Source organism: Castor canadensis, chromosome 3 (assembly GCF_047511655.1).
Source record: "Castor canadensis chromosome 3, mCasCan1.hap1v2, whole genome shotgun sequence".
NCBI lineage: Eukaryota > Metazoa > Chordata > Mammalia > Rodentia > Castoridae > Castor > Castor canadensis.
In genome coordinates this window covers 90,625,440-90,648,334 of record NC_133388.1, presented here as the reverse complement: position 1 = coordinate 90,648,334, position 22,895 = coordinate 90,625,440, and the positions used below count along the sequence as shown (strand labels likewise).

Sequence of the window (22,895 nt, the reverse complement as noted above, 5' to 3'; positions counted from 1 at the left end):
AAAGGACATTTTGCAATTTCTGGAGATATATTTGGAAGTCACATCTGGGAAAGAGAGATGAGCTTTAGATGAGAAGTCAGTAATGCCCTTTCCTGGGCATTACCCTCTGTCAGTTGCAAGGGGAGATACATTAGTCTTGTGTCCCCCACTCTTCCACTCCTCACCTTGACTGTTGCCAGGTTCCCTGGCCACTATATGACAGCATTCTGCTCCCAGTAACCACTGTATCTGCCCATTCGTGGCAGTCTCTCTGGAAGTCACTCATTTTAATAGAATTAGAACTTCACAGAAAGAAGGGACTGTGACAAGGCTCCTGCTGATGTCAATTTTTAAAGGTCATGACCCCTAGGTTTTTATTTTAAACACTGGAGAAATATCCAGTTCATGATTATATGGCTTCCTATGCAGCTAAGTGATGGTGGTTTGGAAAAGTGGTCCCATGCCTGTGAATTTCACCCTCATTTCTTTTAAATTCAGTCATTTATTCTGGCCTTGAATATGTAATTATAGACAACTGGCGATATTTCCCGATTGTATTCTCTGCATTTCGAACTGTTTTTTGTTTTGTTTTGTTTTGTTTTGCAAGATGGCTTAGGTTTTGTGTCCTCTGCTGCCATCTCGTGGTCTCTTGGCTGCCCAGGCCAAGGTCTCACAAAGCGCCTTCCCTCCAGAAATGGCGGTTGGCAGTAGATAGTTGAGCAAAGAATCTCTTTTCCACAGTGGGGCGGGCCTCCCACAGTCCCTCTCCAGCAGTGGGTCCGCCAAGGCGGCCACACATGTGGCCTGGAGGGGACCTTGGGCCCAACCAGGACGTGAGAGACACAAGGCCCCTACCGGCCATCCATACCCCTCCATACCCCTCGGGGCCTCTGCTTCTGTTACTCGATCTTGGCCATAAGCCATGAAATCAGTGGACTCAGCTGCCCAGCAGTAATGGGAGCTGACCTTGTCTGCTTGGCCAGGTGAATGCTCGCAGCGCGCCACCTGGAGCTCGGAGTCTCTTAATCCCAGAGAGAAGTGCAGACACCCTTGTCTGGCTTCTGGCTTCTGTTTTCTTGTCTAGGCCTACTTAGTGTTGCTCTGTATCCATGCCCTTCATCATGGTGGGCCTAGTTAGTGCTGCCTAAATTTGAATGACATTCAATTGATGGGCTGAGGTGTAATCCCTGGGTACCCTATAAATATGATGGGATCTGTGCAGTACAATTATTAAGGTCTATCGCCAGGGGACAGACAGGAAATCTGGGAGACTGCCCTGAGCTGGACTGTGGCAGTGAGCAGTGATTCAACACCAGAGAGAAGAAGAAAAACGTGTTTTGGTGCTGATTTATATATATAATTTTTCATTATATATAAATAATATGTAATTATATATTATAAAGTTATATGGTTATATATTTATAATACAGATTTATAAAGTATTTATAATAATATATTTATAATATATTTTATATATCATATATATGTATATAATATAAATATATATATTGTTTTGATGCTACTGGGGTTTGAACACAGGGCTTCATGCTTGCTAGGCAGGTGCTCTCCCACTTGAACCACTCCACTAGCCCTGATTGTTTTCATTATAATAATGCTCAGATGTAACATGTATGCAGTTAAAAACCTTCCCACCAGACTCCAGTGGCTCATGCCTATATCCTTGCTATTTGGGAGGCTGAGATCTGGAGAATCTCATTTCCAGGTTAGCCCAAGAAAATAGTTCTTGAGATCCTGTCTCCAAAATAACCACAGCAAAAGGGACTGGAGGTATGGCTCAAGCAGTAGAGCGCCCTCTTTGCAAGCTTGAAGCCTTGAGTTTAAACCCCAGTCCTACAAAAAACAAAACCTTCCACCAACTGATGACACATACTTACAAAGTCTTAGAACTATCCTAGTTGACCCCTCTCTTGACTATCCAGTTCCCATAACTCATAACCAGTATTTGCAAAAAAAGAAAAGAGTGTGGTGTGGTGGTACAGGACTATAATCCCAGCACTCAGGAAACTGAGGCAGGAGGATTGTGAGTTTGAGGCCAGCCTGAGCTACACAGTGCCAGGACAGCCTGGCCCACATAGCAAGACCCTGCCTCAACAAAACAACAACAAATGCAAAACAAACAAACAAAAAATGATGCAGGATGGAGGAAGAAGAAGAGGATTTTGGTATCTGTTTTAACTTTCTTTCTCTTCTATAATAATTTATAGGGAAAGACATGTTAATGTGATTTCCTAGGGCCTCAGGCCAGACATAGTCATACTTGGAGGTAAATTTTTAGTAACCTGGTGTGTTTTGCTTCTCTTCAAAATTCAGATGCCATTTGTTCAATTGGAGTCATCTTTTGTTTCTTTGATGTTTTTTCTTCTTTGCCTATGTTTTCCCCTGCCTCATTTCTGTCCAGAGTTAATGAATTTTCTTTGTTGATTCTTGTCCCAAGATAGACAGTAATTGGACTTCTTTCTTTCCTTCCTTTTCTTCCTTCCTTTCTTTTCTTCCTTCCTTCCCTCCTTTCCTTCCTTTTTTTTTTTTTTCAGTACTAGGGTTTGAACTCAGGGCCTACACCTTGAGCCCCTCCACTAGCCCTTTTCTGTCTTTTTTGAGGTAGGTTTCATGAACTATTTGACTGGGCTGGCTTCAGACCAAGATCCCCCTGATCACTGTCTCCTGATTAGCTAGGATTACAGGCGTGAGACACTGGCGTGTGTTCTCTCTTTACGTATAAAAAAAGGTATGAAAAAATGTTGGGCTGTTGGAGTGGCTCAAGGACAAGGACAAGGACCTGAAGTCAAACCCCAGTGCTACAGTAAATAAATAAATAAATAAAGTTATGTGCCTGAGCTTGAGCTTTAAGTAAATGTAAAGTTATGCTTCAGGAGGAACAGAATTTACATCTTTATAAACCTCAAAGGTAATGATGATGAAGAAAAACTTCTTATAAGCCTAAAAAGTGAAATTAGGTCCAATGGTTCCTTGCAAGAGAGAGGCTATTTTACCATTTTGTATAAAAAAGAAGGCTAGTGAAGTAACTCACCCTGAGTTCAAACCCCAGTATCACCAAAAAGAAAAAGAATAACCATTTCCAAAGATGAGCTGCTTTGAAATTGTCCTCTCAATCTTTGGAAAAGTTAGAGGTGTTTTTATTTTGTGTAGTAACTTTCTCATGTACTGACAGGCTGTTAAAGCAAATATTCAAATATCAGCTGAATTAGATGACTTTGGGGTTTTTGTTTGTTTTGTTTTGTTTTGCTTTTCAGACAGGGCTTATTCTGTAGCCCATGCTGGTCTGCAACTTGAGATTCTTCTGCCTCTGCTTCCCAAATGCTGGGATTATAGCCATGTATCACTGTGCCTACCTTAGATTAGCTTTTCTCTTCCAGCACTCATTCCATAGGTTTCTCTGGGGTAGTGGTGGTTGTGATTTGTTTTTTGTTAGAATGTAATAGTTGTACAGGGGGTTATGTTGTGGCATTTACACATGTGCTTACAATGTATCTTAGATTCACTGCCTCTCTTGTTCTTCATCTCTTCTCCCCCTTCTTAGAACAATTTCAACAGGTTTCATTGTTCTATTTTCATACATGAATACAACCTACATCCACCATATTCACCTTCCCTCATACTCTGTTTATGCCCTGCCCACTCCAATTGGTGCCCACCTCCAGACAGGACTGTTTTACCTTCCTGTCCTTCATGTTTTTAAAGTGTATATTGATAGTTCAAGGGAATTTCATTTTGGTATTCCAGACATGTGTATATTGTGTTTTAATCAAATTACCTCCCCCCATTACTTACTCTTTCTCTATCACCCTGGTCCCCTATTACTCAATAGCTTACAGTGCGGTGCGTTATACTACCTTCATACACAGATGCGATATTTCAATACTTTCCTTCTCTAATGTTCTCCTTCCCTCTCCCCCTCCCTGCAGTCCCTGCAGTCAGAACCACTGGCACAATCTTATAGGTCTAGCTTCCACATTAGGGAAGTCATATGTAGCCTTTATAATGTTGAAGAATGTTCTTTCTACTCCTAGTTTCTTCAGAGGTTTTATCATAAAAGGATGTTAAATTTTGTCAAAGGATTTTTTTTGCCTCTATTGAGATGATGGTGTGGTTTTTGTCCTTGATTCTGTTTATGTGTAATACTATGTTTGTAGATTTGCATATGTTGTACCATTCTTGTATCCCTAGAATGAAATTTATTTGATCGTGGTGTATAATCTTTTTAATGTGTTGTCAGATTCTGTTAGCAAGTATTTTATTGAGAGATATTAGCCTATAAGTCTTTTTTTATGCATCTATACCTGCTTTTGGTATTAGCTTCATAGAATGAGTTTGGTAGCATTCCTTCCTTTTGTATTTTATGGAATAGTTTGAAGAGCATTGGTGTTAGTTCTTTAAAAGTATGGTAGAGTCAGGCACTGGTGGCTTACGCCTGTAATTCCAGCAGCTACTCAGAAGGCAGACATCAGGAGGATCATGGTTGAAAGCCAGCTCAGGCAAATAGATCGTGAGACCCTATCTTGAAAAGACCCATCACAAAAAAAGGCCTGGTGGAGTGGCTTAAGGCATAGGCCCTGAGTTCAAACCCCAGTACCACACACACACACACACACACACACACACAAAATAGTCTGGTAGAATTGAGCAGTGAATCCATCAGGGCCTAGACTTTTCTTTGTAACGATCTTGATCCCATCCCTTATTATAGCTCTGTTTAAGTTGTTAATGTCCTCTTGGTTCAATTTTGGTGGGTCATATGTGTCAAGAAATATATCTGTTTCTTCTTGATTTTCCAGTTTGCTGGAGAATAGATTTTCAAAATATTCCCATATGATCTGAATTTCATTGATGTCTGCTGTAATATCCTCCTTTTTATCTCTGATTTTATTAATTCGGGTCTTCTCCTTTTAGTTCATTTGGCTAGAGGTTTGTTGAGCTTGTTTATTTTTTCAAAGAACCAACTTTTTGTTGTTTCATTGATTCATTGTATCATTCTTTTGGCCTCCAGTTTATTGATTTGTGCCCTGATTTTTATGATTTCTTTTCGTCTATTACTTTTTGAATTGGCTTGCTCTTGTTTTTTTAAGAGTTTGAGGTGCATCATCAGATTATTTGCAGTCTCTCCAATTTCCTTTTTTTTTTTTAAGTCCCCAGAGGGGTGCACCATTCCCAGAAGTACTGAAATACCAGGCCGATCCGTGGAGTGGATGGAGCAAGCTCCTATTCCATCTCCCTGTTCCAAAAATCCATTTAATATATTGTCCTCGGATAGAGAACGTATCAGATATTAAACTGATAAGAACAGATACTACACTGGATCTTAGCCAAAAGGCCGAGAAGTGATCTCCAGTTTTCTGATATGAGTGCTCATGGCTATAAAATTCCCTCTTAAGATTGCCTTTGCTGTGTCCCACAGGTTTTGGTAACATGTCCTCATTTTCATTTGAATCCAGGAATTTCCTTCCCAATTTCTTGGATGACCCATTGATCACTCAAAAATAAACTGTTTGGGCTGGCAGAGTGGCTCAAGTGGTAGAGCACCTGCCTAGCAAGTGTGAGGCACTGAGTTCAAACCCCAGTGCTGCCAAAAAGGAAAAAAAAAAAAAAAAGACAAAAGTCTGCTGTTCAATCTCCATGAATTTGAATGGTTTCTGTGCATTTCCTTGCTATTAATTTCTAATTTTATTACTTTATGTTAGGATACAAGGGATTATTTCAGTTTTTTGTGTTTGTTGAGGTTTGTTTTATGACCAAGGATGTGATTTATTTTGGAGAGAGTTCCATGGGCTGCTGAGAAAATTGTGTAATCTCCTGCTGTAGAATGGAATACTCGCTGTCTCTCTGTCGAGTCCATTTTGTCTTCAGTACTGTTTAGTTCCAGGATGTCTTTGTTAGTTTTTTATCTGAATGTTCTGTCTATTGATGAATGGAGTGTTAAGATCTGCCCTGTTGTTGCTCCTGGACCTATCCATTCCTTTCAGCTTGGAAGTGTTTGTTTTATGAACTTGGGGACACCAATGTTCAGTGCATATGTGTTTACAATATGCACTTCTTGCTGGATTGTTCTCTTTGTTAGTATGTAGTGACCTTCTCATTGTTTCCTGACTAATTTTTGCGTAGAATCTGCTTTGTACTACAAACAATGTAGTACCTATGAACGATATAGTAGGTAGAATATACTATATTGTGACATATTGATATGAGGATAGCTACTCCTGCTTGATTTCGGTTTCTGCATGCCTGTTAATTCTTTTTCCAACTTTTCACTTTTAGTTTGTGTGTGTCTTTGGTTGTGAAGTGTGTTTCTTATAAACAACAGATTGTTGGATCTTGCTTTTTGATCCAATCTGACAACCTGTGTCTTTTGATTGGATAGTTAAGTCTGTTTACATTTAGGGTTATGACTAAAAGGTATTTACTGAGTTCTGTGTTTCTGTTGCTTTTTTCTCAGATTGAGTCTTTTGTTGATTGTTCTTTATTTTTGACTTTGTTCATTTTTGGGTTTTGCTGGTTTACTAAGTTGATCATGCTTGCTACTTTCCTAGCTCTCATGGGTTCATCAATTCCCCTTTTGAATTTTATTTATTTATTAGCATGTTATAGTTGTGCAGGGAGTATATTGTGACATTTACAAAATTGCTTACAATATATCTTAGATTTACTACCCCCCCATCTTTCTCCTTTATCCCCTTCCTCTCCCCTCTTCTTAGAACACTTATAGTAGGTCTTACTGTTCCATTTTCATAAATGAATACAAAATACTTCCACTATGTTTTCCCTCCTTCACCCTTTCCTTATATGAGTTTATTCTTTCCTGACCTCTCATCTTTGTGATTGTCTGTCCTCTTCTGTGAAAATTTTCCCTTGAGTATCCCTTGTAATGCAGGCTTGGTGGACATGAACCACTTCAGAGCTTGAATTACATTGCCCCATGCTTTCCTGGCTTTTAGGATTTGTGCTGAGAGGTCTGAGGTGATTCTTAAGTGTTTACCTTTGTATGTAAGCTGGCATTTTTCTCTTACAACTTTTAGTATACTTTCTTTGTTCTCAAGTTTTGGCATTTTAAGTATGATATGATATAGGATTGCTCTTTTCTGCTCATGTCTATTTGGAGTTTAAAATGCCTCATATACATATCATACTATATTGTTACATAGATTTGGGGAATTCTCTGCTATGGTTTCATTGCACAAGTCTCCTATGCCTTTAGCTAGTATTTCAGCTCCTACTTCTACTCTGTGAATTCTTAGGTTTGGTCTTTTGATCATGTCCCAAAGTTCTTGTAGGTTGTAATCACGTGTATTCATTTTTTTCTTTGCAACTGTGTAATGTAATAACTCCTTGATCATGTCCCCCATCTCTGATATTCTTTCTTCTGTTTGATCTTGTCTGCAGATAATACTATCTATTGTAGTTTATATTTGGCTTATTGAGGTTTTCATTTCTAACATTTCTACTTAGTCATTTTTCATAATTTCCATTTCTTGCTGAATTTCTCTTCCATGTTGCTGACTTTCTTGTCTAGGTCTTGAATTGATTTCCTAACTCCATTTATCTGTTTATTTTAATCTTTTGAGTAAAGTCACTGATCATTTTTAACAGTAGGCTACTGAATTATCTCTCAGACATCAATTTGTTATCCTTGGGTTCAGATATTGGATTGTTGTGGTGGGAGTTTAGAGGTGAACATTGCCTTGGTTTTTCATATTTAAATTTCTAGCTGTGATTTGTGCATCTGTTGGTCTGAGTTCCTGGTCTAAGTTTTCCTCATATAAGCAGATAACCTACTGCACTAACAAAGTTAACATTTCAGCAATAAATCAAGTATTTGACTGAGTAAAGAAAAATTGGAATTCTTACCTTCCTCCCCACTATGGTTATATGGTTGTATAGTGGAAGTATTTTGTATTCTGGTTTCTGGGGGGTGATGTGGGAGCATAACACTGGTTGAAAGGTATAAGGATTGGAAATTGAATGTTATGAAGACAGGGTGTGGGAAAGGGAGGGGACTAGGACTGATGGAAAGAAGGGAAGGTAGGTGAAGAGATAATAGTATGGATAAAGTGAGGATAAAGTGAGGCTTTGACTTCCCCTCCTCCCAGGGGGAATTGGGGCCAGAACCCCGGTTGGAGCCACAAATTGTTTATTGATTCAGTCTGTCATCTTTTTGATTTGCCATATTTTTCAGATATCTTGTCACTCTTCCTCTCTTTGGCACTTCTGCATGTAGTCTCTTCTTTTTTGTCCCAACTCTTTCCAAGGGGTCTGATGGAGGAAGCTTCTACTTCTCCATCCTCTTCTGACTGAATCTGATGATATTTTTAAATTGACCCAGACCTCAGTGACTAGTCCTAGGCAAAGTAAAGTAAGGTGGTGAATTTTCCCTTAGTCCCTAGAACAGAGTTTATCAACCTTGACATTACAGATAATTCTTTGTTGTGGAAGGCTGTTCTGTGCATTGTGGAATGTTAAGCAGCATCCCTGGCCTCTACTCACCTGATGCCTGTCACACTCTTCCCCACATTATGACAACCAAAAATGTTCTCAGATATTGCCAGATGTCTCCTGGGAAACAAAATCACTCCCACCCCATCTTGCCCTGGAAGGATATGATAAGAAAGGTTTTAAGAACTTAATGTCTTTCTTAAAATTCTCATATTTAAAAAGACCTACAGAAGATGAACAAGAAGCAAAGAGCACATCCAAAATCTGAATTCCTCCCCTGCTGTCTGCCCCCTACTCTTTCTGGACTTGTATTATCACTCAGTCACACAAGGTGATTGGTGTGACTTGCCTCATTCCTATACTGAATGCTCACAACCACATTCTATAGTTACCTCCTGCTCTCGAATCAATCTTTTTTCCCCCTGAGACAGCGTTTCACTATGTAGACTAGAGCTCACTATGTAGCTCAGGCTCACCTCCTACTTGTGATCATCCTGCCTCAGTTCTCCAAGTGCTGGTATTACAGGCTTGCATCCCCACTCCAGCTTCAATCAGTCTTTTTCTCCCCAGCAGTGTAACGAGTCTCCTACCTAGTTCCTATGCCTCTGGGCTTGTCTTCCTCAGATACATCTTCCACATTGCCGCATAAATGTCACCATGTCACTTCCTTGCTTTAAAGCTCTTCTATTTTCCCTTTCACCCACAAGATCAAGTCCAAGCCCTTTGTCATGATGCACTAACTCTTGTGATCTGGGTCCTACTTAGCCTTCCAATATCATCTATGTCCCCTCCCTCACACTTCTCAATTATGAAATGTATGCCAAACACCTCCACCCAACACTTGAACTTCAACTTCTTACTCATTTTTTTCTTTCTGATTAGCCCAAGGGTAATAATGATGTCAGCAATTACTCAGTGATGGGCTTGGGAGAGGGTGTTTTTGCACGTTTGTGAGATGTCAAACTAAACACTAGTGAGAAGTCAAACTCATACCATGTCGAAATTGCTAAGTCAAAAATACTCACTTTGGCTGGTGGATTGGTTCAAGTGATAGAGAGCCTGCCTACCAAGAGTGAGGCCCTGAGTTGAAACCCCAGTACCACCAAAAAAAAATTGTCACTTTGTGGACTGGAGGTGTGGCCAGCATAATATCAGCATTAGGACAGATAACAGAATAGAGTCCAACAAAAAGTTCAAGTATATACTAAGCTTTTACATATTATAATGGCACTATTTCCTATTAGTTAATGGTAGGTTGACTTTTTTTTTTCTTAGTAGTACAGGAGTTTGAACTCTGCCTCTTACCCTTGCTAGACAGGTGCTTTACCACTTGAGCCACACCCACAGTCCCTGACTTTAAAAAGAAATGCTGTGGGAATAACTGAATATCTAGTTATAAATTAAGTTACATCTCTATCATGCATCCTACACCAAAAATAAAAATAAGTTCTAGGTGATTAAATGGAAAATCAAAACTCTAAGAATATGAGAAGAAAATGTTTATATAATCCAGGGGCAGATGAGAGTTTTCTGAGAATAACACTGATGAGTAAAGACTAAAAAATGGTGGTGTGCACCTGTAACCCCAGCACTTGGGAGGCAGAGGCAGAAGGATAGGGAGTTTGGGGCCAGCCTGGGCTGCATTGTGACACCTTATGTCAAAACAAACAAACAATGAACAAAAATTTCATTTGAACCCCAGCACTGAAAAAAAAAAATTTCACAAAGGTAAAAATCACAAGAGTAAAATTCAAATGAAAAGTTGAGGAAGGATGGCAAAGAGTAAAAGAGAGCTAGAAGATTGTTAGCATTGATGTAGAAAAGACTAGGAACACTAAGCAGAACAACCAATTTACCAAAAAAAATTTTAAATAGCCAATAAATCTATGAAAAATGGTTCATATTCAAGTAAGGTAAATGTAATTTAAAATCAGATGCCATTTTATGTCCGTCTGATTATTAAAATTCTTTTGGTGGTACTAGGGTTTGAACTCAGAGCCTCACACTTGCTAAGCAGACACTCTACCTCTTGAGCCACTCTGCCAGTGCCTTTTTATGAAGGGTTTTTTCAAGATAGGATCTCATGAACTATTTGCATGGGCTGGCTTCAAACCAAGATCCTCCTGATCTCTGCTTCCGGAGTAGCTAGGATTACAGGTATGAGCTGGCACGTAGCTGGATTAGTAATTTTTTTAATGCATAAAACCCATTATTGACTAGTATGCAAGGATATGGGCATTTTCTGATACTTTTGACAAGACTGAAAATTGGAACAACCATAATGGAAAGAAACTTAACAAGGCAATTTATATTTACTGATTAAGAATTGCATACTGTTTGTTGATGTAGTAATTTGTTGGTAGGAAATTTTGTCAGAAATAATCTTGAACTTATACAAGGAGTTAATGCAATGTCCATTACAGTATTGATTTTAAAAGTTTAGACCAGGCATGGTGGTGCACACCTGCAATCCCAGCTACTTGTGAGTTGCAGATAAGAGGACTGTGGTCCCAGGCCATCCTGGGCAAAAAAGCAGAAGACCCTATTTGAAAAACAAACCAAAAGCAAAAGGATTGAGGGCATAGCTCAAGTGGTAGAATGCCTGCCTAGTAAGCACAAGGTCCCAAGTTCAAGTTCCAGTAGTGCCTGAAAATAAAAATTAAATAAATAAAATGTTAAAAGTGTGAAGAATCTAATTATCCAGCATTAAGGTGACTGATTTTAGATTATAAATTTAGAGAATAAAACACTATTCTGCATTATAATGTCATAAAAATGATACCATAAAAGATGCCCATGATATATTTTTAAGTAAAAAAAAGCACATTGCATTCAATTTAAAAGTAGAAAAAAGCTGGCTGCTGGTGGCTCATGCCTGTAATCCTAGCTACAAGGGAGGCAGAAATCAGAAGGACCAAGGTTTGAAACCAACCCCGGGCAAATAGCGCATGAGACTTTATCTCCAAAATACCTAGCACTGGCCTGGGAGAATGGCTCAAGCAATAAGAGCACCTGCCTATCAAGCATGAGGCCCTGAGTTCAAACCCTAGTGCAAAAAAAGGAAAGAAGGGAACGGAAGAGAACACTCATGTATTGCTGGTAAGAATGTAAAATGGTACAACCACTATGGAAAATAGTTTGGCATTTCCTCAGTAGGTTCTACACAGACTTACCATATGATCAAGCAATTCCACTCACAGATATATAACTAATGGTTGTTCAAACGAAAACTTGCACATGAATTCTCCAAGCAACACTATTCCTAACAGCCAAATCATGGGAACAATTCAAATGTCCACCAACTGATAAATGGACAAACAAAATGTAGTATATATCCATGACACATGAAATATTTTTTTTCACACATGAAATATTTATCACTCAACCGTGCTATAACCTATGCTAAGTGAAAGAAATCAAATACAAAAGGCCACATATTATATGATTCCATGGATAGGATATAGCCAGAATAGACAGGAAACAGAAAGCAGATTAGTGGCTACTAGGGGCTGGGGGGAGGAGACGGTGGGGAATGAGTGACTGCTTAATGGTTATGGGGTTTCCTGTTGGAACAATGAGGATGTTCTGGAACTAGATAGTGATGGTGGTTGTACTATCACTAAATTGAGTGTACACTTTAAAATAGTAACACAGTAAGGGCTGGAAGCATGAAGGAAGAGCACCTATCTAGCAAGTGCAAAGACCTGAGTTCAAACCCCAGTACAGCCAAAAATATAAAATAAATAATTGAACTAAATAAATGTAATGAGTTAGAGACTATGAAGTCTTCAGATTTTAAAAATAGATATCACCATAAACAAAATAAAATGGTAACATGGTGAATAGTATGTTAGGTGAATTTATCAAAGCAAAAACAAGTACATTAGGAAAAAATGGCTTTTTGTTTTGTTTTGGTTTTGGCAGCACTAGGGCCTCACACTTTCCCAGGTGCTCTTACCACTTGAGTCACTCCATCAACCCCTTTTTGTGATGAGATTTTTTGAGATAGAGTCTCAAAAACTATTTGTCCAGGGCTGGCTTCAAACTGTGATCCTCCTGATCTCTACCTCCTGAACAGCTAGGATTACAGGCTGATGCTGGTACCCTGCAAATGGTTTTATTTTTCTAGAAGTGTATACACAGGGGAAAAGTGTGGAAAGAGAAATATCACATTACTCTGGCAGTCTGAATGGTCAGATAGGACTAATGTTCTAATTTTTCCACAGTAATCTTAAACATGCTATAGAATAATAATGAAATAGGGGAAGTCATCCTAATACACACATGGAACCTAATACATTCATATATTGTGAGACCAAAACACTATATTTGAATGATCCCAATTTTATTGTAGAAATTTCAGAGTAAGAAGCCTACTGGAAGAATACATACCAACATGTCACCAGGGGAGATGGGCTGAAAGTTGGATTGATCACCAGTGGCCCATGATTTAACCAGTCCTGCCTAATAATGCAGCCTCTATGAAAACTCAAAAGGACAGGCTTTAGGGTACTTCCGGTTGCTGAACAATGAAGGATGACACACCCACAAGGGCATGGAAGCCATAAGCCTCTTTTGCTATACCTTGCCCTACCTCTTCATCTGTTTGCTCATCTGTATTTTTTGTAATGTCCTGTATTTTAAAAAAATCAGTAAACATAAGTGTTTCCCTGAGTTCTGTGAGCACTCTAGCAAATTATCAAACCCAAGAAGTGGGTGTGAGAACCTCCAATTTATAAACACTTGGTCAGAAGTTCCAGGAGCCCAACATCTTGAGATTGGCATCTAAAGTGAGGGGAGCTGTTTTGTGGGACTGAGCTGGTAACCTGTGGGATCTGACTGTAATCCCACATAGGTAATAAAGAATTAAATTACCTTGGAGAGAACATATAGCCAGGATCAGAGAGTTGTTCAGTGCAAGAGAAAACTCACATATCTGATCGCAGAAGTGTTATGTTGTAAGTATAGTAGAAGGAATTTTACTATTTTTCCCCATTACACAAAAGCTGTAACTGATTTAATGGAATGTTTTTTAAATAATAAAAGCAATAGTAAAATTTATTAGGAAAGGAATTAGCAGGAATTTCCTGCTCCCTATGCAGGAAATGGGACTACAATGTTTTAAGCATTTATTTTCTCTCATGAACTATATATTCCAAAATGAATACAGGCTAGGACAGACTATAGGGGCTGGTCAAAGTTTAAAGACTTTGAGAGTGAGGAAAAAGTGGAACAGCTCCCAGACCTTCCCAAGTTCCTCATGGGATCTCACCTAACATTTGATAGCATCAGAGGAAGGTCTGAGAATAGCAGACTTTTCTCCCTTTTTGGTCCTTGAGAGAGGATGCATATCAGGTCTCCTCACCCCAACTAATACCTGGGTTCTAAATTTATATATTCTTTTTTGGTAACATCAGGGTTTGAATTCATGGTCTCATGCTTGCTAGGTAGGTGCTCTACCACTTGAGCCACTCCACCAGCCCTTTTTGGTGTGTTGGGTATTTTTCAAGATAGGGTCTCAAGAACAATTGCCTGAAATGTCTTCAAACCTCGATCCTCTGCCTCCTTGAGCAGGTAGGATTCTAGGTTTATATATTCTTTTGTTTTGGGTTTTTCTTTTTGTGGTTTATATATTCTTCATGTCCATAGAACAGTAAGATAATTGTGAAATCCATATGAAACACATCATAGAACTTGGCTACCTCCAAGGTTCATTTCTTATTGTGCTGTTGAACCCACCAGAGATTTCAGTATTGCAAACCCAGCCAAGGCCTCCATATCTATGTAGTCTGCATGCTAGGAAGCAAACATTACTAGCCTCACTTAGAGATGATTATAATAAAATAATTCTGTAAGTCACTTCATATCTCACTGAAAAGATAGAAGAATACAATTGGAAGTGATTTAATTTTCCCTCACTAAAGCTACCAAATTACTTAGAACTATAACCTGTCCATCTTCTCACCTATAACAGTGATGTGCTACTCTCAGTGTCATCAAAGACTAACTCTCACTGTCATCAAAGACTAATTCCCTCATTTTTGTGGTACTGGGATTTGAACTCAGGGCCTAAACTTTGAGCTCTCCAACAGCCTTTTTTTTTTTGTGAAGGGTTTTTTTGATAGGATCTTGAGAACTGTTTGCCAGGGATGGATTGGAACTGTGATCCTTCTAATCTCTGCCTCCGGAATAGCTAGGATTATAAGCGTGAACCATCAGCGCCTGGTTAATTCCCTTATTTGTGAATTGGACTGCAAGCTCTCTCCGTTACTCACAGGCTTTGCTCCTTTAATTATACTCTCCATCTTCTGCATCATCATTTTTTTCATTTATGCAATTGTCTTATCAGTTCAAAAAAGGCCTTTGTTAGAAAAGGCCTTTTTAGCCAGGTATAATCCCAGTACTCAGGAGGCTGAGACAAGAAGATAGTCGATTCAAGGTCAGCCTGGGCTACGTAGTGAGACCCTATCTCAAACAAACAAAAAGAACTGTCTTACAAGAAATACTAAAGGGAGTATTCAAGCTGAAAGAAAAATGCTAATTAGTAATATGAACCATATAAAAGTTTAAAACTCACTGGTAAAAGTAAGTATACTCAAACTTAGAATACAAGCAGACCTCTTTTTATTTCACTTCACTTTATTGTGCTTTGCAGATACTGTGATTTTTATAAATTGAAAGTTTGTGGCAACCTTGTACCAGGCAAGACTATTGGCACCATTTTGCAAGAGCATGTGTTCATAACACATAACATATACGCGTTCTTAACAGATAGCCATCTATTATGGTTATCTGTGATCAGTGATTCTTCTCTCTCTCCCTCTTGGGATCTCTGGATTGAACCTAAAGTCTCACTGGCATCTCCCACAGGCTAAGCACTTGCTCTATCACTGAGCTACATCCTTAGCACATCGATCTGTGATCTTTGATGTTACTATTGTCATTATTTTGGGAAGCCATGTAAAATGACAAGTTTAATAATATATGTATCCTGACTACTCCACTGACCAGCCATTGTCCTGTTTCCCTCCCTTTCCTCAGGCCTCCATATTTGCTGAGACACAATAATACTGAAACTAGGCCAATTAACCCCAGAATGGCCTCTCAGTGTTCAAGTGAAAGGAAGAGCTGCATGTCTCTCACTTTAAATCCAAAACTGTCAATGAGTAAGCTTAGGGAGAAGGTGTAGCAAAAGCCAAGAGAGGCTAAAAACTAGTCCTCTTGTACCAGTTAATCATGTAAATACAAAAGAAATGTTATTGAAAGAAATTAAAAGTGCTGTTCCAGTGACATGTGGATGATGAGAAAGTGGAACAGCCTTATGGATGAGATGGAGGCAGTTTTAGTGATCTGGACAGAAGATCAAACCAGCCACAACGTTCCCTCTTATTAAGCCAAGGCCTAACCCAGAGCAAGATCCTAACTCTTCAATTCTGTGAAAACCGAGAGAGTTGAGGAAGCTACAGAAGCAAGTCTGAAGCCAGCAGAGGTTGGTTATGAGGTTTAAGGAAAGAAGCCGTCTCCATAACATAAAAGGGCAGGTGAAGCAGCAGGTACTAGTGGAGAAGCTGCAGCATGTTCTCCAGAAGGTCCAGCTAAGGTAATTGATGAAGATGGCTACACCAAATGATAGCACTCCAGTGTAGATGAGCCTTGGATTGGAAGAAGATGCCATTCAGGACTACTCACAGCTGAAGAGGAGAAGTAAATTCCTGTCTGCAAAGCTTCTAAGGACAGACAGCCTCTCCTATTAGGGACAAATGCAACTGGTGACTTCCGTGGAAGCCAGTGTTCATTTACCATTCCAAAGATCCTATGGCTGTTAAGAATTATACTAAATCTACTCTAACTGTAATCTATGGAACAACAAAACCTGGAGGGCAGCACATCTGTTTACAGCATGGCTTCCTGAATATTTTAAGCCCGCAGTTGAGACCTACTGCTCAGAAAAGTAAATTCCTTTCAAAATATTACTGCTCATCAACCATACACCTGGTTACCCAAGAGCTTTGATGGAGAAATGGGACAAGACTAATGTAGTTTACATGCCTGCTAGCACAATATCCATTCTAAAAACCTATGGACCAAGGAGTAATCTTTGTGCTGGACGCCAGTGGCTCACACCTATAATCCTAGCTATTCAAGAGGCAGAGATCAGGAGGATCATGGTTCCAAGCCAGACAGACAAGTAGTTCCTGAGCTCTGATCTCAGCAAAAAAACCTATCCAAAAAACAGGCTGGTGAAGTGGCTCAAGGTGTAGGTACTGAGTTCAAACCCTAGTACCACAAAAAGGAAAGAAAGAAAGGCATTGAGGAAAAAAATACACTTTGTAAGGCTATAATTACCATAGACACATATTCCTCTGCTAGATCTTGGGAAGTAAATTGAAAACCTAAAACCTACAAAAATTTCACCATTATAGATACTATTAAGAACATTTGTAGGTGGGGGAGAAAGGAGAATGATGGAGGGGGTGAATTCAACTATGATGTAGATGTCACAATGTACCCCAGTACAATAATAATATGAAAATAATAATAAAGAACATGTGTGGACTGGAGGTGTGGCTCAAACTGTAGAGCACCTGCCCAGCAAGTGTGAAGCCCTGAGTTGAAATCCCAATACCACCAAAAAATAATAAAAAAGAACATTTGTAAGCTGGGTGCAGGTGACTGAGGCAGGAGGATCACTTGAGCCTGGGAGTTTGAGGCCAACCTAAGCAACATAACAAGACCCTGTCTGTTAAAAAAGAAAAACAAGGAGGAGAAGAAAGAGGAAAAGGAGATTTCATGGAGGATGTCAAAATATTAGTGTGAATAGGAGTTTGGAAAAAGTTGATTCCAACCCTGATTGGCTCAGGACTGCAGTATAGAAAGTAACTGCAGATGTGGTAGAAGTAGCAAGAGAACTTAAGTTGGAAGTAGACTCTGAAGATGTGACTTAATTGTTGCAATCTCATGATCAAACTTTATGGAGGAGTTACTGCTTCTTATGCATGAGCAAATCAAGTAGTTTCTTAGATGGAATCTGCTTCTGGTGAACATGCCATGAACACTGTTAAAATGACAACAAAGGATTTAGAACCTAACACAGTTGATAAGCAGGGGCTGTGAGTTGCAGTGCATTCCTGTAATCCCAGCTACTCAGGAGGGGGAGATCAGGAGGATCAAGGTTTGAAGCCAGCTTGGGTAAAAAGTTAGCGAAACCCCCAACAAATAAATTGGGTGTAGTGGTATATGCATGTCTGTAATCCCATCTGCACAGGAGGCATAGAGAGGAAGGCTGGAGGTGGGCGTGGGGAGAGGGGAGAAGCGTGAGATCCCATCTGAAAAATAACTAAAGCAAAAGGACTGGACACAAGTGGTACAGTGCCTGCAAGTGAGAGGCCCTGAGTTCAATCCTCAGTACCACCAATAGACATAATGGTATTACATACATAATAGATTATAGTATAACATAAACACAATCCTGATAAGCATTTGAAAGCCAAAAAATGTGTGTGACTCACCTTCGTGCAATATTTGTTGCAGTGGTCGGGAACTGAATCTGCAGTATCTGGAGGCATGTCTGCGCTCTAATAGCTAGTGGTGGTGTGCAAATCATATCATTAGTATGAAAGTCAAACAAAACTTTCAAAATTATTAATAGCTACATTGATTTTATAAGGGTTAAGTGAAAAAGATGTAAATTGTAACATAAAGTTTCAAAGTGCTGAGGAGATGGGATGTAAGCATAAAGTTGTGGGTTCTGCAATCACAGTTGAGTTGTTACCAGCTTAACATAACCTGTGTAATAGAAATGTGTGTGTTTGTTTGGTTTGGATTTGGTTTTTTGAGACAGTCTCATTATGGGACCCAGCCTGTGTTACATAGTGATCCTCCTGCCTCAGTTTCCCAAGTGCTAAAATCATAGGTGTGCAACAGTATGCGTTCAAATCCTAGCACCACCAATAAATAAATAAATAATAAAATACACAAAATATCTTGAGACAAACAAAAATTAAACACACCAAACTTACAACATGCAGCAAAAGCAGTTCTAAGAGGGAAGTTTATAGCAATAAATGCCTACATCAAAAAACAGAAAGAAAGAAACATGGAGTGGGAACATGGCTTAAGTGGTAGAGTGCTTGCCTAGCTAGCAGAAGATCCCAAGTTCAGAGCTCAACACTGCAATACTGCCCCAGCCTCTCCATTCCCCAACTCCTCCCTGCTCCCCAAAAAAAGGAAAGTAAAAAAGAGACAGGGGACATAGCTCAGGTGGTAGAGCACTTACTGTAAGGTACTGCTGAATAAAGACCATGCCACATGTGGAAGAGAGATTTATTAGAGGCCAGACCGCAGGGCTGTCACTCTCAGGTTCAGAGCACAGTGGCTTGGCTGAAATGGGTAGTGGGCTTTACAGGAGGGGCCAAGCCATGGGGGAGAGAGAGAGGGTCTCTAGTCTCTGATTATCTGTGATCACCAGATGGAACAGGTCAACATGCCTGGCTAGTTGAGTAACTGGAAGTTCCTGAGATTTTGCAAACAGAGAAACAAGCAGGGGAGTTTGGCAAGCAGTTATAAATCCAGGGGTCTGGTTTCAGTGCTAGCCTCGGGACCTTCTGCCCACCCCAAGAATGCCAGGGACCTAACAGTCCAGCCTTTTGTTGGTATTATGGGTGCCAGTCACTCTAGCTGCTTCGTGCTGAGTGGGGGCATCATTAAGGAGGGTTTGGATGGAATTTGGAAATTTGTGAGGTCCCCAGTAGTGGAGCTGATGGTTTTTCCCAGGCTACATTTGCAGACAAGTCCAATTGTTGGTAAATTCACCTATGGCAGAAAATTGAAAGCCAGATAAGGACTAAGAACTTATGTAGGAGGGGAAGAGGGAGCAAGTTTGAGGGAGAGATATAGCCATGTGGGGCCCAGTGGTATGCAAAAATACTCATCCTTTGTTGTAGTGGAAGAGTCTGAAGTTGGTGGGCAATGTTTTATCCTTGAAAGGTACTGCCACTGGGGGATCCCGTTGAGCTTGACAGTGGTGGGCATTGTGAGGATGACCAGATGAGGGCCGGTCCATTGAGGTCCCAATGGAGAGGGTAGAAGATCCTTTAGGAGAACAAGATCTCCTGGTTTAATAGAAATTGTTATAGGGCCCTCTGAGGGGTGGGGCAGGATCTGGTCCACATGCTTTCTGAGAAGTTCCCTGAGAAGGTTAAAGTAAAGTAGATAGTCAGCCGAAGGAGCAGGGTCTGTTGGAGGCAAGTTTCCTAAGAGAAATGGGTGGCCATACATTATTTCAAAGGGGCTCAAGAAGGAAGGGCTTCAGGGAGTCTGTCCCTTTAAGACCACACCTTGGTATGTGACCTGTGGGAGACATAATTGAGCCTTCTCCTTAGAGACTTTGTATCCCCAGAGGCTAGAAAGTTTTAAAAAGCACTCAGCCGCCTGTAGATGAGGGGCTCTGTGGCTCTGCATTGAAGAAGGGTGGCCTCTGGGTAGTGCCAATCTAATAAGTCTCTCGTTAGGGCCTATTCAAAAAGATGAGGGCTGTCTTTAAACTCTTGTGGCAAAACTGTCCAGGTCAGTTGCTGTGAAGGGTTTGTGGAATCTTTAAAGGCAAATAGGGTCTGACTATCAGAATGCAGGTTAAATGTAACACTTTTGGATAAAAGAGAGCTTTAGCTCATTATTTTATATAAATTTACATTTTTAACTTTGTAAATGTTTGTATCATATTTAGATCAAGTATAGACACAATAATGTTACAAGGTGGTCATTTAAGACACATGAACAAATATGTAAATGAACTCTGATTTAGTAGTACTTAAAGCTTGACAAGATCATCAGAAAACACAAATAATTTCTTTGATAAAATGCTTCCCTATAATAGTTTTTGTAGATGTTACTCAGATGTTACTTGTTATTTTATAGACATAGAGAATTTGATTTTAGCTTGACATGACCTTAAAAATCTTTTAGGCAACTTTAGATTATAGTCAACTTTATCACACTTTGAAGATTACCTATCTTTATCCTTTCCAGTTGTTTACTTTGTAACTTGTATTTTAAAATTAACTTTTATAAGAATCTTAAATTTAAATAAAACTGTCTTTTCCTTTTTGGTGGTGGATGAGACCGTCCACCCCAACCATGGAGATCTGTGAAGGATAAAGCTTACCCGAGAAGTCTGGCTAGCACCAAGTAGGTGATTGAGGCCCACCTGCTACTTTGACGGTTACCCTGGGCTCCTCTGAGGGGATCATAAAGGGGTCTGAGGTCCCAGGGCCACATCAGTCTTCTGCCACCAAGCCCAAGATGTCCGTGAGTCCTTCACTCTATTGAGAGTGGGAATGGGAGACTGACCTAACTTGCAGAGACAGAGGGGCAGTCATCCTTCCAGTGTCCACTCTGGCCACATCGTGGACAAGCTCCTGGTGGCAGGTGAGGTGAAGGGCAGTTTTTGCCCAATGTCTTGTCAGGTTGTACTTAAGCAGGCCCCTGGAGGCGTGCATTGTTGTCTGGCCCATCTGGGAGTGGGATGAGGTGGCCTCAGGGCAGCCATCAAGAGCTGGGCCTTTCACTGGTCTCAAGCCTCATCTCAGTTATTAAATATCTTAAATGCCATTTTCACAAGATCTCCCTGGGGGGGGGTTGATGGCCGTCCTCTGCCTGTTTAAGTTTTCTTTGAATATCAGGGAAGGATTGGGAAATAAAATGAGAGTTAAGAATAATTATTCCATCCTTGGAAGATGGGTCTCATGCCAAGTCATATCATATGCTTGAGTTAGGTATTTAAATTCTTTTTTTTAATGTAGGAGGCTGAGTTATTAGAAAAGGAGTCAAGTCTCTTTTCAATTTGAGAGAGGTCAGTCATGGAAAAGGGCACACGGGCTCTGATAATGCCGTCAGCTCCTTCCACCTCCTGGAGTGGGTACAGATGGGCTGAGCATGTTTGGGAGAAGGTATGGGAGCAGGTATGGGACGCAGGTGGGGAGGAGAAGGTGAGGGTGTAGCAGGGGCTGAGGGCAAGACTGGCAGTGTTGGTTCCTGAGAAGCTGATGACTCAGGGTCAATAGTAGAAGGGGAATATGGTGGCGGATGTTTGGGAGAGCCAGCAGGGGTGGAAGAAGGGGGATCTGAGTCATGGGAGGATGGGGTGGGAGAAGAGATTGATGTAGAGGACTGGTGGGCAGAGTTGGGAGGTGGGCAGACAGAGCCCGTGAGGTCACAAGTAAAAGAGTTCAGTTGGAGGGAGAGACACAGACTTTGAGGAGGTTTCATCACTGGCAAGGAGGATTTGAACAGCGTTACAAGATTGGAGCAGGGAGGGTAGAGAGCAGAAAGAAAGAAAAGCTTGGCCAAAAGGAATTTTGGACCTCTTGCCATTGCGATGGCAGAAATTGTCAAGATCTAGAAGTGTGTGAAAATCAGTCACTTAGGTTTTATATCATCTTGGAGACCAAGGGGAGGGTGAGGAGAAGGCATCCCAGTGGACACATCTAATTAGAGTGTGTGGTCCCCATAATGTAGAAGAAAAAAAGGAGAGAGAGAGAGAGAGAGCGAGGCAGGTGCCTTGGTGAGTTTACTCTTCAGGCCAATATAGATCTAGCCTCCCTTACGTGACTCAGGCAAGGACAGCAGAATCGTCCATTTGCCATTTTGTCAAAGTAAGCTGGAAGGACTTTTGAGCTCTCACCCTAGGCGGAGGAAAGGAAAACAGAGAGGGAGAGCAAAAGAGAGAGAGAGAGTGAGAGGGAAAGGGAAGTGTCACCCGAATGGGTTCCCAAGGGCGGGCGTCCCCGGCCTGGGTTGCCATCCAACAGAGAATGCCCATCCGGTTAGCCAGGCATCCCCATGCTAAGTGGTGGGTGCCCCAGTGTGCAGGAGAGGCATAACTGGTATAGGGCTATGACTTCCAGACCAGATAGACCAGGCAGCCCCGGCAGGAGGGTGACACTTACCGAGCCTGAGGAGAAGGCCTGGTGGAGAGCAGTGGAAGAGAGAGGTTAATGATGGATGGGAAAGCCGGCAAGGCAGTGAGGTCCGAAATCCACAGTCCAGAGGCACGTGGGGCCAATTCAGCAGTCTGGGTTCGGGAGAGGGCAGGACACGAAGGCCAAGGGAGCAGCCCCAGGCCAGAGCATCCTGTTAACCTCTCCCGGGTTTTGGCACCAGATGTAAGGAACTGCCAAATAAAAACCATGCCACGTGTGGAAAATAAAGATTTATTAGGGGCCAGTCCACAGGGCTGTCACTCTCAAATTCAGAGCACAGTGGCTTGGCTGAAATGGGTAGTGGGCTTTATAGGAGGGGCCAAGCCATGAGGGAAGGAGAGAGTCTCTGGTCTCTGATTATCTGTGATCACCAGATGGAACAGGTCAACATGCCTGGCTAGTTGAGTAACTGGAAGTTCCTGAGATTTTGCAAGCAGACAAACAAGCAGGGGAGTTTAGCAAGCGGTCATAAAT

The 22,895-nt window shown here is 40.8% G+C and overlaps 1 protein-coding gene and 1 non-coding gene across 10 annotated transcripts in view; one reads left to right on the top strand and one right to left on the bottom strand.

The window, feature by feature from the left end:
- The window catches only part of Tmem253 (transmembrane protein 253), a 28,398-nt gene extending 6,846 nt beyond the window's left edge, over positions 1 to 21,552 (top strand). For 5 of the 9 annotated variants that reach the window (XM_074068430.1, XM_074068431.1, XM_074068429.1 and 2 more), the window contains one exon: positions 15,484 to 21,551. The gene's annotated coding sequence lies outside the window, so the exon portion shown is untranslated. Of the gene's footprint in view, positions 1 to 15,483 lie in introns of all 9 variants that reach the window. The other 4 variants (XM_074068436.1, XM_074068433.1, XM_074068434.1 and 1 more) reach the window with 1 other exon arrangement.
- On the bottom strand, positions 5,151 to 5,341 carry LOC141421936 (U2 spliceosomal RNA). The gene has a single exon (XR_012446617.1). It is a non-coding gene; the product is annotated as a U2 spliceosomal RNA (small nuclear RNA).
- Positions 21,553 to 22,895: the final 1,343 nt, after the last annotated feature.